This window comes from Protopterus annectens, chromosome 6.part0 (assembly GCF_019279795.1).
Source record: "Protopterus annectens isolate FY-2018-M chromosome 6.part0, PAN1.0, whole genome shotgun sequence".
NCBI classification, from domain to species: Eukaryota; Metazoa; Chordata; order Ceratodontiformes; family Protopteridae; genus Protopterus; species Protopterus annectens.
In genome coordinates, this window is record NC_056737.1 from 341,310,888 (window position 1) to 341,326,203 (window position 15,316).

A 15,316-nucleotide genomic window follows, 5' to 3' on the forward strand; every position below is an offset into this window, starting at 1 on the left:
TGTAGTCCAGCTACAGTTTTCTTCCTCCATGTTCTAATGTTACAGGTCGATACTCTGTTTGTTGGGGAATTTAAAGACAGTAGTAATGCAAAGCACCTGATTTTGCTTCATTTTGCTCTTTCGCTCATAAAATTTTTGATTTTTGTGAAAAATCTAGGAATAAAGTCAGCCAGTAATGCTGGACATTAGAGGTTCATACTTCTTACTGTTCAGAAAATGTATATTAATGCAAAACTTGAGTATTAATGTTTAAATAAATTAGTGTTTTTCTTTTTTTTTTTAATGTCACTGATTTTGGCCTATTATTCCCCTCATTATTTTTGGCTTTGTCCAGAATTCTTAAGGAAAGAAGCTGAAAGGTACGATAGGGTGATCTGGCTGAGCTTATGCATGAACTCTTTCATTACTGATGGTGCAGTGGTCACGTTGTTGCCTCACAGCAAGAGGTTCTCTGGTTTGATTCTCTGCTGGAGTGCCTTCTTTGTGGAGTCTGCATGCCCTCCCTGCATTTGTGTGGGTTTCCTCTGGGTGCTCCGGTTTCCACTCACGTTACAAAGACATGCATCTGGAATGTTTCTTCCCAGGTCTCCGCTGAAAATTGGCTTCATTCCAAGTCGGACTTTCCCAGTAAACAAATGTTAAATAAATAAGTCCTAAGTTTAGTAAGAACATGTGAACCCAGTTTCTAGCTATTGCCTTTAACATGGTGTACATCTTTTTGAATTTATCTTCCTTGTACTGGACACCCGAAATGTTTACATCTCTTACATTTGCATTTTACTTTGAATGAAACTGGCTATTAAGCTTATCGGCTACATTTTGGAACCTTTTGTCTGGCCCTGCTTTTAATATTCCTTCATAAAATTGTTCCCTGCCTTTTTCAAAGGTGATGCCTTTACTCTACTCTATCATCCCTATAATTACTTGGGGCAGTAGCATATTTTCTGAATCTGACTGCTTATTTCTAGTGTGATTCCATATTGTATACATCACACTCTGCTTCAGATGTTAACAGATGGTAACGGACTAGGGATCTTTACAAATATCTTTCTCAGTGTGTATACTTCAATCTGTGCATTCTCTCTTTTTTATTTTATGTATATATCTATGTATATGTATGTACACATACACACATAATACATTCACACACATATATATGTATGTATATATATATTTTTATATATATTTATGTGTGTGTATATATACACACACACACACACACACACACATATATATATATATATATATATATATATATATATATATATATATATATATATAATAAATATATTTATGTCTTACTCTCTCAGAGCAGTCTTTGCTCTGTCAAACTTGTCTTTAAAAGGCACTTAGCAGTGTTTAAATTACCTGAGGTTCACTTTTGCAGGTTCTCTTCCTTTTGTTCAGGAATAAAGCATTAGACTGACTCTAATAATAAACTATTTTCATCTAAAATTACTTTTTTCATTGAATGCAGCAGTTTTCGCCATTACCACTTTTTGTACTGTTGCATGTAGGGAACTTAAAATAAATCTCAGCAATTAATTAGTTTATGATGATGATGTAAGATAATATGTGGAAAATTAACAGAAGCACAGATTGGGGGATAGCAGGAGCAGGCTTTTTGTTATCATAAAATTATCTGACTTGGACCAAGACAGGTTCAAACATCAGAAGTCCAGTTCATTATTTGGGTCATGTTAGTGCTTTGTAATGTCTTGGTTGAACTTCATGCCATCATTTTTGATATCTGTGTCCCCTCCTGTCTACTGTATCCTATTTTGGAACCCATTATCACGTCTGTCCTTTATTATTTATCCTGTAGTGAAAACAAGGGTAGCTCCCCAGCTGTTCCTGTTGTACCTTGTCCTTCATTCTCTGGTGGCCTTTCTTTATGCATACTCCATTTAGTTTGCATTCCTTATGCACCAGAAGAGAGCAGACTAATGTTCTTCAGTCCCACCGCTGCAGTAATCTTTTAGGTTAAATGTGTTGTTTCCCTGCACAGGAAACCGCAACCAGAAAGCTTCCCAAGCTCTGGCATCTCCAGCACCTTCACTCTGATTGCTGATTGGCTTACCATGAGGAGAGAGATTAGCAGTCAAAATGAATGTTTCTTAAGTCCTTCCTTACCAACTCAAAGAGAAGTGTCTCTGAGGCTTCACAAGAGCAGCAATCAGCTTAGAGCTTCATTTCTGGCAGATAAGCCTTCATTGGGAGCCCCTCTACACAGAAGTTGTTGCCCTTTTGAAGAACATGTTTAATTTTATTTTCTGACTAAAAGATATTTTTCCCTGTAAGAAACGTAGCATTTTTTGTCAGTAACAGAAGATTCTTATCAGGAACCACAGTGCTTAGTTATCTAACTAACTGGGTCCTCTTTTCATGAAAAAATATGCACTGCTTGTGTAAAAAATTTTTTTTTTGGACAAAATTACTGTGGATTGGGCTGGGATGTATTTAACATTGAAGTGCTTATTTTAGTTTGTGACAACCTACCTACCTACCATTTTTTTTCTGTCAATGTATTCAGGGATGTTAACAGAGTACTGATGGGGAATTTGTGTACTTTTATTTTTAAAAGGTCTAGAATAAGTGGTGTGAGTGTAGATGTGCTGCTTGCGGGCAGACAGTGACAGCTTAGCTGGGGACCAGCCTGCTTCAGCAGTGCTTACTGCTTTTGGTGTCTCTTCCTCAACTACAGAATAGATAGTTTTACTGCTGTTACTAGTTCCATTTCCACTGTACCTAGAAAGAAAAAAAAACACTTATCAAGAATCTCTTGCCATTGTCACTGTTTCAATATATGCTATAGCCAGTAGTGGATGAACCTACAGTGGCCACTGGTTGATCCTCAGACCACTTGCTTTCTTCTTTGCCTTCCTGTGGTGTAGTCCTTACAGCCACCACGAATCAGGTCAGCCACTTCCTTTTCAGCTGTTCCATTGTCCAGTCTCGGCATGAAAGAACCATCTTCTCTAGGACTGGGAGACCTGCCAGGAGATTCTTCACAGAGTAACTGTGTAAGAAACTATTAGTCTGGTCAGATATCCCTCCTTTGAGTCAGTCTTCTTCCCCAGGAACACCTATAAAGAAAAAAAAAAAAGACAAAAGATCTCACATTGTTTATCACAAGAAATGTTTACAGTTAAGGAACTGAATGTCTTACCTTTACAAGGCATATATTACAGGCTATGAATTCTGGTATCCAGAAGCCATTACAGGTGGGCATCCCCTGTTAACAAATTACTGAGGAAATAGGGTCTGATTTTGATAATGTCAGAGAGAGGGTTCTTCTTCAGCAGATTACCAACTCCAACTCTGTGACTGTGAGGAAAATATTACTCTTATTGAGTAATTTTCTTTCAGTCAGACCATTGCAAAGATGACTGAGGAATTTTTATGGGAACAAATTGATGTTCTCCCTGGAAAACATTGTAATTTTTTTACACATGGATATTTTGTGTTCCTCACCTATCCTTGTATACTGACAACACTGGAGGGTGTGTTTAATGCTGCCTGTAATTATCCCGATACCCAGCTATCAGTCCCTAGGAAAGCAGACAAAATATATAAAGGGCCTCAGACTAATATGTTTATTTTCTCTCGCCTTAGATCAGATCCAGCAGCCATATCCATTACATCACCTGCTGACTACAGGTTGGTCCTGAACTCCAACTCCTCACCTGGTGACAAGGAAGGCAAGTTGTTAGCCTGAGTAAGAAAATGTTTATTTCTTCCACTTTGGCCTTCAGAATTCTCAATCATCAAGCTTATATGTGGAAGTATATGCTTTGTTATATGGATAATATGAGGGAACTGGCTACCACACTTTCTACAGAAGAAAGCTGTTTTCTGAATCAAACTGTTTCATCCTTGTCCCAGGGATCTGAATATGTTTTGAAGAGCGTGTATGATTGTGCAGATACTCTGTTTAAGGCCACCGCCAATGCTACTGCTGCAGCGTTGAGAAGACATGCTTGGGTATGTAACCAAATGTTTGATGATGAGGTAAATTATGAAATTTGAGATTCCATTTTAGATAACGAGGTATTGTTTGGTTCTTCTGCGTATCCATTTCTCAAACAATATAATGAAAAAGGAAAATTGATTCAAGGGGTTTCTAAGATCTTTCATGTTCCACAATACAAATCTTGTAGCCCCCTCCCCTTTCACTTAAAAAAACAGATTAAGCAATATGAGTCTTTTTGTGGTAAACAAGGAGAAAAATGAGATGTCTTGGGGGGGGGGGGTAACAATAAGAAATAGAGGTCTTAAAAGGCACAGACTCCCACTACAAAATGATTATGCCAGCATCCCCAACCCCTGCCAGTAGCTCCAAAGGCCTGTTCCAGAAACTGGTCCTCAACATTCCCCTTTGGCATAAGATTGGTTCAGATCAGACTCTTGGGTGTTGAAATGTGACGCAGGAGGGTTACAGATGGCACGGGACAGAAAATATCCTTTCAGTGGAATATCTTCCCACCCTGTGGACAAAACAGAATGGTTTCCATAGCTTCTTCAGTCCTTACACACCCAAGAAGTCCTAGAAAAAGTGCCCATAAGTTAAAGGGGCAACGTCTTCTATACAGAATGTTTCTGGTACCAAAGGACAAAGGAAGTGGTCACTTAAAGACCAGCACTAGGTCTTTCTTTCCTAAACCTGTATGTGAAAGTGCCAACATTCAAAATGTTGACATTACAGAAGTTGTTACCCCTCATTTCACCCAAAAGTTTCATGGTGTCACTAAACTTAAAGGATGCTTATTATTTACATTCCTACCCTCAAAATTCAGGAATTTCTGAGGTTCTCTGTTTCTAGATCACATTGTCTGTTCTCTGCATTACCCTTTGGATTATCTATAGCTCCAATGGCATTCAGGAAATGTCAAGCTTCAGTCCTAGCTCATTGTAGACTGAATGGCATTTGCATATTTCCTTATTTAGTGAACTTATTTACCTTTACAGGGTCTTTATACAGATGTCAGTAGTCACTAACCTGGGTTACATATTTTCTGACCAATATGGACTTCCAGATAAATGTAGCAAAATCATCCTTCACTCCATCTCAGAGGTTGTGTTTCTCATAATCCTTCTAGATTCTTATCTTCAAAAGGCTTTTCTGACACAAGAGAAACTAGATTTGTATCTGGAATCTTTTCTGAGCTTCTCCAATCAATCTCAGACTTCTGCAAGAGAATTTCCTAGGATCCTAGGGTTCATGGCTTCTGTGATTCAAATGATTCCTGTAGCCAGGCTTCAAAAGAGACCGATACAGTGGTTCCTAAAAACACACTAAGCCAACATTTACATCCCCTGAAGCACCAAATTCCAGTTTTGTGCTTTAAGAAAAAGAACCACACTGGTGGAGAGTCTGTTCAGCCCAGGTCTCCCTTTCTATTCTCAGTCCTCAAACCAATGTTTTACCATAGACCCTTCAAATTTTGCTTGGGGTGCAGTTTCCATGGGGACAAAGGAGCTAAGCCTGGGGAGTCTTTCAGGCAAACCAAAGCACATCAGCATAAAGGAGATGTTTGCTGTAGTCTAGGTCTTGAAACCTCTTCATCTTCAGTGGTCTCCAGGGTCTCTACAAGTAATTACAGACAATAACACCGTTCAGTAGTACATAAGCAGGGAAGTACAAGGTTGTACACTCTGTCAAGGTTGATTGCAATGGCTTGAAAGATGGTTCTCCTGCATTCCTTAACCTTCCAAGCATTTTACATTCCAGCAGGGCAAAATATAGTGGCAGATAAGCTGAGCAGGACCAGAACAGATCCTCATGAATGGGAATTGAATGTAGGGCTCTTTTAAGAACTGATCCAGCTGTGGGGAACATATATTTTCTCCTCCTTTCAAAGCAGTCAACTAAACGGATTTTTAAGATGCCTTGCAATAAAGCCTGGAAACAGACACATTTTCATTCCTGTGGATGGGAATGTTCTTTTCTGCTTTTCCACCATTTCCCCCTGATGTCCAGGATAATTCTGAAAATTCAGAAGGACTCCCCAGTAATAATTGTGATGACCCCCATCTGGCACATGCAACATTGGTTTTCAAATTGGCCAAGGGCAAATACCACAAGCTTCCTCACAGACTGGATCTACTCACACAAGACAAGGCATGTATGATACACCCCTGTGTCAATCAGCTTCAACTAACTGCCTGGATGATTCAGATCTAGTATCTTTTTGGTACTTATTTCATGAGATACTAAAGGAGGCCAGAAAACCTGGTACTAGAAAATCCTATATTTGGTAAGTGGAAGCAATTTTCTAGTTGGTACCTAGGCTATAACCAGGCACCCCATTGCAGTCGTAAATGACCCAAGACATACCTCACCAGACTATATGAAGAGAGACATGATGGATCTCCCTGAATGTGTTCTAGGCAGGTATGAATCTAGCCTTGAGTAGTATCCTACCTTCATCTTTGATGATGCCACAGAACCAGTAAAAAAATGAATGACTTCAACAGTTGGCATAGTTTCCGGTGTTACAATGAGGGAATCCAATATCGGTCAACCTGTTGAGATATGATCGACAAACCACAATGCTTTGCTAGAGATGGTTTACACTTGACACCACTTGGCGTCTGGATACTGGCAAAAAACTTTATCCCCATAGTGTCTTTTCTAGGATATGCCAAGTTTTTAAACCCTCCAACATAACAAAAATCATTCGCGACTACCTGAAGGTACTGCTGCTCAGTGCTAGAAGTTAAAATCCAAAAATTACACTCTCTGGAAGCACTCATCACCCTGAAGAAAGCAGACCTATGTGCAGTCACCGAAACATGGTTCGGAACCATAGAAAGCACCCTGGCTATCAAAGGCCTAAAATGCCTTTCAAACATTTTATCCCCCACAGCTCAGGATAAGACAAAGGGAGAAAGTGTCTCTATGTTCATAAAGGACAAGTACACTGCTAGACTGGTCCAACAATATGACTCACTTGGGCTTCTCCATGCCCAACTAACCATAAGTGTGACCCCCTATCACAGATTACAGATTCCATAATATGAGTCTGGAAAACCACACCTCCTTCCTAAAGCTACTGGAATCTCTTAACATTCAGCCTAATGCCATACTTATGAGTGGCTTCAGTTACTCCTCCATAAACTGGGAGACTTGTATGAACCATAATTCACTTGCTCAGAGGATTTTTAGATTTCATCAATGCAAATGCCCTAGAGCAACTAGTTAGCTCCCCAACTAGAAGTACAATTATCTCAGACCTAGTACTCACGAACGTGTGGGAATGCTGCTTTTTCCCATGCATTAACTCCTCCCTGGGAAGATTTGACCATAAAATGATCTCCTTTAGTATTACAACTAACCTAGAGCCCCATCAAGCTCCAAACCTGTTGAGAACTATGCTAAGGCCAATTACCTCAGTCTTAAGTGACAGCTTATAAACGCTGAGTCCTACTCCGAGCTGTACACAGAAGCACTGTAGAACCCCATTCATAGCTGCATAGAGGAGGCAGTACCTGTCTGAGTCAAACCTTTGATTACTGGCAAAAATAAACCACCCTGGTTGGACCCCTAGCATAACTATTCATCAAAAAGGAAAATATCATCTGCAAAGCCAAGAAGGAACAGATAAACCAGTGCAAAAATACACTCACCAGTCTAAACAAACAAATTAGAGAGCTGGTCAAATCTTCCAAAGCAAACTGTGAGGTAAATATAGTCTCCCAGGTGAAAAATAACCATAAGGTTATTTTTTATGTTTGTAACCTCAGGAGAAATGCTCAGCAATGTGTTGAGTTAATTATGATTGGCAACACTTGCACCCAGCCTGAAACTGTAGCAAACCTGTTGGCCAACAAGTTCAGTTCAAACTTCTCCCCCCCATCACCTTGTACCACACCCAAAGAAATACTCACAACCATCCACCCACCCGTCATTATGAGGGAAGAGGTCCTTACTCTTCTGGCTAAAGCCAAAAACACAGCCTCCATGGGTCCTCACAACATTCCGGGATGGTTCTTAACTAGTTTAAAACAGAATTTTGTTAGGGCCACTAAAAACCCTGTTTAACCACAGCCTCGGAACGGGCTTTGTCCCAGAGGAATGGAGGACTCTACCAGTTGTCCCTCTGTAAAAGCGGGGGGTGCCCATCAACTGACCCAGAGAACTACAAATCCATAAGCTTGGCAAGTCTCGTCTGCAGAGCCATGAAGAGAATTATCATGGACCTGATCAATAATGGCATAGAAACTCTCCAAAAACTGGACCAGACCTAATTTGGCCTCGTTAAAGGGGGATCTTGCCTTCCCACTCAAGATCATAGATAAACTTAATGAGTTAGGCATAAATCCCTACATTGTCAGATGGATGGCCAACTGGCTCACTGATAGGACATGGTGTCGAGATAGGCAAATCCACTTCCAATAAGAAGCCTGTTACTAGCAGTGTCCCACAGGTCTCCGTTCTGGGACCCCTCCTATTTGGTATACATATTTCTTTGAAGTGAAGGCTAATGTTTGGGGCCTCTGGCTTACCAAGTTCGCTGATGACTATAAGCTGGGAGCAATCATTGAATCCCTAAACAATCCTGACATCCTACAAACAGACCTAAAAATGATTTTTAATGTGATGACGTATTTGTTTGAAGTTTTTTTTTTTCCTGACTCTTGAAAGGCCTTTTGGCTGAGGCACTGGAGCTGTTGCAGTTTTTGTACTTTTTGCATTAATGTTTGGGTACTATTTTACTGGCCTTTGGTCATTTTTTGCTATCCTTTTCTCTTGTGGTGTTTGGTTCTAAAATTGATAAATGACTGGAGCCAAAACCATGGTCTTGGACTAAATGCTAAAAAGCGCATAATCATACTCTTCAGTAAATCGGATATCCCTGCAAATTATAATATTAAGAGCACACCCCTAAAAGTAGACCCAGTGGTGAGGGACCTAGAAACAGCGACAGATAGTAACCTAAACTTTGAACACCAGGTAGCTGCAGTGGTGAGGAAATCTGGAGTGGCTCAACTTACAAGTAAAGGCATAACATCAAGATCAAAGGAAGTCATAGTGCCATTGTACTTGGTCCTCGTCAGGCCCATAATAGAGTACAGTGCTCCCTTCTTCATGTACAGAACCAGGCAGTTATACCAATTGGAGGGGCCCCCGAGGTTTCTTAATAAAAAGCAGAAAGGGTAAAACATATGTTTTATGCAGCCTGACTAAAGGTCATATCCTTTACTCTGTCTCATATTGTTTATTGAGAGAGGCTTATGCCTGACCTACAAGGCATTCTCTGATACAGCCCTGATGAAAATGCTACATATTCACAAGAAAAATTATATAAGAGTAACACGTTCCATGGACCTGAACCTTATTTGTGTCTCTAACAGAACCTGCTGGAGAGAGAGTGAGTGAGTGATAGTGTCCCAAAAGGCTACCTCGTCTATAGAATAAACTTCCCATCTTTGTAAAACCAAGTGCATTCCTCTCTGTCTTTGAAAATAATTTGGCTAAGTGGATAGGATACCATAAATTCACTGCTGGGGTACAGCCCACGTTCCTTATGCACAGAGGCATTCTGTAAAATGAGTCTGGGCTCCATCACCCAAAGACCCAATACCGTGATACTACCCTATCCGATATCTGGGGAATTAAGATAAAATATTGTCATATCTTGGGTATTATTGGCTAGGGTTGTGCCATTATCCTAGTAATCACCTATGAACCTATGTTTCATGAGTGCTCAAATGTTTGTGAGTTACTTTCATCTGGCCTCTCTTATTCCTCTGTAAATGTTCATCTTGCAGCTGTTTCAGCATGTCTGCCTATGGATCGTCCTCTTTTTTTCTCTGTTAGTGATAAAACAGTTTCTGAAAGGAGTTTTACACCTGAGACTGCCATGTAAACATGTTGCTCCTTATTGGGATTTAACACTGTGTTGGAGAAGTTGACCGTCACCCTCTGAACCCACTTATTAAGCTGATTTAACATTCCTGACTTGGAAAACTGTTTTCATCATTGCTCTGACATCTGCAAGAAGAATATCTGAGTTGTAACCTCTCATGGTGGTTGAACCTTACCTCCTATTCCACAGAGACATGGGAACATTAGGAACAAACCCCTCTTTTATGCCCATAGTGGTTTGAGTTTACTTTGAGTTGAGCTATCACTCATCCAGTTTTTTATCCAGAACCAAAAAACTGGGAGAAAAGACTCTGCATACTCCGGATGTGCCTAGGCAGCTCAGGTACTATCGTGACAGAACCATGTCCTTTAGTAAAGCATGCCAGCTATGTATGTTTTATCATGGGACAGAAAAAGACAATTGTGTGTCTAAACAGACAATTTCCAGGTGGTTGTCTTCAGCTATTTCTTTTTGTTATTCCCACCAGGGCAAGTCCATTCCAGGCAGTGTCAAGGCACATTCTACTAGAGCTTTGTCTTCTTCAGTGGCATACTGGAAAGGGGTGGAGTCTAGAAGCATTCTAGAGGCAGCAACGTGGTCCTATGTACAGATGTTTTATGAAGCATTGAAATGGAATCCTTTTTTAAGTCCAAGGTGAGCTTTGCTAGAACCATCCTCCAGGGCCGTTTGGATCCATATTCTTCCTTCTCCCAGGTTGGGTAGGTTTTGGTAATCTACCCATGTAGCCTAAAGGCTACTGCACCTTTGGGAATGAGCATAGTATAGCTGTACAAGTTCCACTTTCGCATTATAGTTGTGTAAGATACGTGTGTCCATAACAGTAGGCATTTGAATTCCTCATTGTTGCAGTAGCCATACCCACCCTCCACCCCCCCCTACTTTTATAAATAGTTGCAGTTGGGATATAAAGCAGGTTTCTGCTTTTTATGTCTCTTTGTTACTATTGTTTTTGGTTCAGACTTGTTATGCTCTTCTCTCTCTCTGTCTCTCTCTGTATGGGTAAGACAGTCCTGAAGATATTTTCACTTGCTGATTTCCCTCATTACAGCTAGCCAGTCAAGCAGCCAGAGTGAAAGTGTGGAGGACTGAACCAGAGCTTTGTGAAGTTGGCCGATTGTTTCCTTGTTTGGGAAACTACTGAGTCTACTACAAATGGTTGCTTGCCATCAGCTCACTACATATGCCCCTGGTGCCATTTACTTGTGTTGGCAAGCACCTTAAGTCCCACTGACTCAATTTCCATAAAGTAAACAAAGGATAATTATCACTCCCAGAACCCTGACCCTAACCCTAAAAACTGTCACCCATGCCCTAAAGACAAATTCCTCCTCCCCTCCTTAACACTAACGTTTCAATCTGCTCCACTTGCTGCATTAAGCTAAACCTCCCAATTCCCTGATTGTTCCCTAAACCTAAAATGCCCCTGTCCTTCTTGACCCTAACCTTCCACTACCTTCTGAGTGCTCCCTAAACCTAGAATCCCCATCCCCTCTGTAACCTTCTGCTACCTTCTGATCACTCTTTAAACTTCAAATCCCCCTTCTCTCTCTAACCTTAATCTCCTGATCTCTCCATAAACCTAAAGACCCGTTCCTTACATAGCCCTAATCTCCTGATTAATCTCTAAACCTAAAATCGCCTTCCCCTCCCTAACCCTAATCTCCCAATCACTCCTTAAACCTAAAATTCCCCTCTCCTCCCTAAACCTAAAGCCTCTCTTCCCATCTCTGAGTACCTTTCATTTCTTGATGTTCAAATTTTTCATTTGAAAATACATTAGCTGTGATGATTTATTTTAGTTATCTATGTGTGTGTGTGTGTGTGTGTGTGTTTGTGTGTATACACACAAATTATCATTGAGAGAGAGATTTTATATGCATATATATGCATATATATATATATATATATATATATATATATATGTGTGTGTGTGTGTGTGTGTGTGTGTGAGTGTGTGTCTACTTCTTAATACTGAAATTTCATAACATCGAATTTCATAACATCGAAAATTCAAACGACTGAAAACCCAAAACTTTGAAAACTCAGAACATTGAAAGTGTGCTTCATAACATTGAAAACTACATTATACAAGTAACTAAGATCCCCTCCACCTATACCACCACCTAACTAACAAACACTTTCTACTATGTTTCTGCAGGGGGGCAAGCCCCAACTCAAACATCACACTACAGTGGGAAAAAGTTATTTGCTAACCTCAATTGATGGGGGGTGCAGGGGGGCTTGCCCCCCTGCAGAAACGTAGTAGAAAGTGTGTTTGTTTGTTAGGTGGTTTTCTAGGTGGAGAGGGTGTTATTTACATACGCACTGTAGTTTTGAGTGTTATGAAGCACACATTAAGCGTTCTGAGTTTTCAATGTTTTGGGTTTTCAGTGTTTTGGGATTTAGATGTTTTGGTCTCAATGTTATGAAATTCAGCATTATGAAATTTCAATGTTATGAAGTAAATTATGAAGTAGACCAATACATATATATATATATATATATATATATATATATATATATATATATAATGTGTGGATGTATGTAATTTTGCCAAAATTTCAACTTCTCTAATCTCAACTTCTTAAAACAACAAAGTTTCAAATTTAAGTTTCAAATAATGTTTTGTTTTTCTGAAATAAAAGCCAGTACCAAAATGCTCTGGATGAATATGTTTGAGGAAAACTACAAACTAGGAACAGTCATTGAATCCCCAAATGATTTGGCCATCCTTCAGGAAGGTTTGTCTCAAATAAATAACTGGTGTCAAAATTTCATGGTCTGAAACTAAATGCCAAAAAAATGCATTATTGTATCCTTTGGAAAGTCATCTGACCCAAGAAATTACCACATTGACAGTAGGCCCCTAAGAGGTGACACAGTTGTTCTGGATTTGGAAACTTGTGTGTACAGTGACTTGACTTTTAACCAACATGTGTCTGTTGTTGTAAAAATAGTCCTTCTATATTGCACAGCTTATAAACAAAGGGCTTGTGTCTAGATCTAAGGGTGTCATTGTTCTCCTAGGCCAGTCATTGAATATCATGCCACTTTTGGCATGTATCTGTCAAGACACATGCAGTGACTGGAACACCAACAGAGCTACCTTATTAAAAGGCTGCACAAGGCCTAAACAACATGTCCTACGTGGACAGACTCAAAACCCTGTCACACTATACTCTGTATCTTACAGACTGCTTAGAGGTGACCTGTGTCTGGCATAGAAGGCATCTTCTGACCCATTACTGATGGATTTACTGCACATCAGCAAGTCTTTTGCCATCAGAAGTCTGGGGATCTAAACCTCTTCTGTAACATGAGCAGAATGGTGTGGAGGGACAGGTATATTTAGCAGAGAATACTGTTGCTGTGGAACAGAATCCCTGTTCACATGAAACAAAGTTCATCCCTGTCCATTTTTAAGACAGCTTTGACTAATCTGTAGTTTACCCTGTCAGGTGCAGCTGTCAGTCTTAGATGGGCAATTAATCCTGCTATTGTCAGGAACACATCAGAAAGGAAAGAAGTGTTGCATATTTGCACCAAAGACTGAAGTGATATAAAAAAGAAAGCTGTGGAACTGTTTTCAAAGTGTTTTTATTGCAGAGGAGGAGGAGAAATTAACACTCCCCCTTTCATAGCAAAACAAATACATTAGATTTGTTAGGGGTTTAAAGACAGTTATCACCTCGTATGGCAAATTTACATAAGCAGCAACACAATATTGAAATGCTAAGCTTTAAATGTTGGTTATTTTTAAGTTTATATGTTAAGATAATTTAAATATAGTATCAAAGATTTCTGTGAAATTTAGAAAAAAGTCAGAAAATATTTTTTTCTTGTAAAGTATCAACACATTTACCACTTTCACCCCCCCCCCCAAACAGGACAGAACTGCAGAAAGGGAGACAAGTGGCAACATAATCAACTAGGTGCACTGATACTGTTCGTAAAAAGGTATTTTATACTTTTTTGTGACATCCTCCCAGAGGGGGGTGCATATCTGGTACACACAGATCCATTGTAAGTGATTCCCACTAACATAGAGTCAGTCCTTACATTGTTAGAGTACATGACCATTTTGTAGTCCACAAAGGAAATATGACCATTGATGGCAACCGTAATATACAGCTGAATTTAATTTAACATACATTTACTATGTGCATTAAAACATTAAGAAAAGGAAATCCAGAAGTACTTAACTGTGTTTAAGTACACACACACACACACACACACACACACACACACACACACACGCACACGCACATATGGCCACCCAATATTTGAACAGAGCAACAAAGGGCATTTAGGGTTCATTTTTAAATGTTATGACTGTGCCCAAGGAGGACATTTGTACTGCCATCACCTATCTGTAGAATCAAACTTTCGTATATGGTCTAGACCAGCACTATGTAATTATCTTTTGAGAGGGCTTTTCTTCAGGGGATTTTGCATGCAATCCTTTGTTTCACCCATAAGGGTATTTTGGTATTTCTTAGTGCCATTTCAGGCTTCTGTGCAACTTTTGTATTTTACTTTGAGGGTCTTTGTGTGGTGGGTTAAATGTGTATGTTGGGACGACATTACGTCCATTGACCTTTTCTAGGGTCTTCTGCAATGAGTAACTTTTCCCACTTTGTGTCCTCTTTCTTTTCTGGCCATTTCCTGTCCCATCCCAAGATTTCTGTGGAATCTTTATGACTCACAAATAAGCCATTAATTTTGTGTCCTTATAGTACAGTGTATTTTCTTGTAGGCTTTAAAAAAAAGTTCAACTTGATGTAATGGACAAAAACTGTAGACGTATGGAATCAGAATACCTCTTATTATGGATGCAGGGACACTTTGTATGGGCTGAAGAGGCCATGCACCCATAAATGCTTACAGCATGAGAGGCCACAGGATGGATATGCCCAAGCATTAAGTGTCTTGTGGAAGGCCCTCACTAATTTCAGCTGTTCTTACTTTGGAGGCCTTCTGCAGTGGGTAACTTTTAGAATCTCCTCGTCATATCTCCATCAAAACACATTTCTGAATTTTCTTGTTGCAGTGCATGGAAGAATGTGTGCCTCTTGTTGGTATAAGTGTTGACATTGCATGTCTTGTTAGAATGGCACAATTAGCCCATGTGCCTCTGAGTTTATTTTTTTGCTTTTGTTGTTGTGCTGCTGACCTTGACACTGAAGTTCCTCCTCTTCAGTAGCTAAAATGCTCCAAGGTTCAGTATTCCTGAAGGTGAAAAAGCATGAGTCATGACCCAAACGGGCAGTAGCAATACTGCTTGGGAGCCAGACATAATATGAAGCATTGCACTCATGCATGACCAAGGTAATTTTTCTCCCCAGACCTATCCATGAGCCATGTAGGATTTGTCAGCTAGGGTAGAGATGGCTCCTGAGGGTCTTCCTATTCCATTTGGGCCC

At 39.9% G+C, this 15,316-nt stretch overlaps 1 protein-coding gene across 1 annotated transcript in view; it reads left to right on the forward strand.

Annotated features, from left to right (window-relative positions):
- LOC122804310 (galactocerebrosidase-like) overlaps positions 1 to 15,316 on the forward strand; it is a 553,356-nt gene that overhangs the window by 221,112 nt on the left and 316,928 nt on the right. The window lies entirely within an intron of this gene.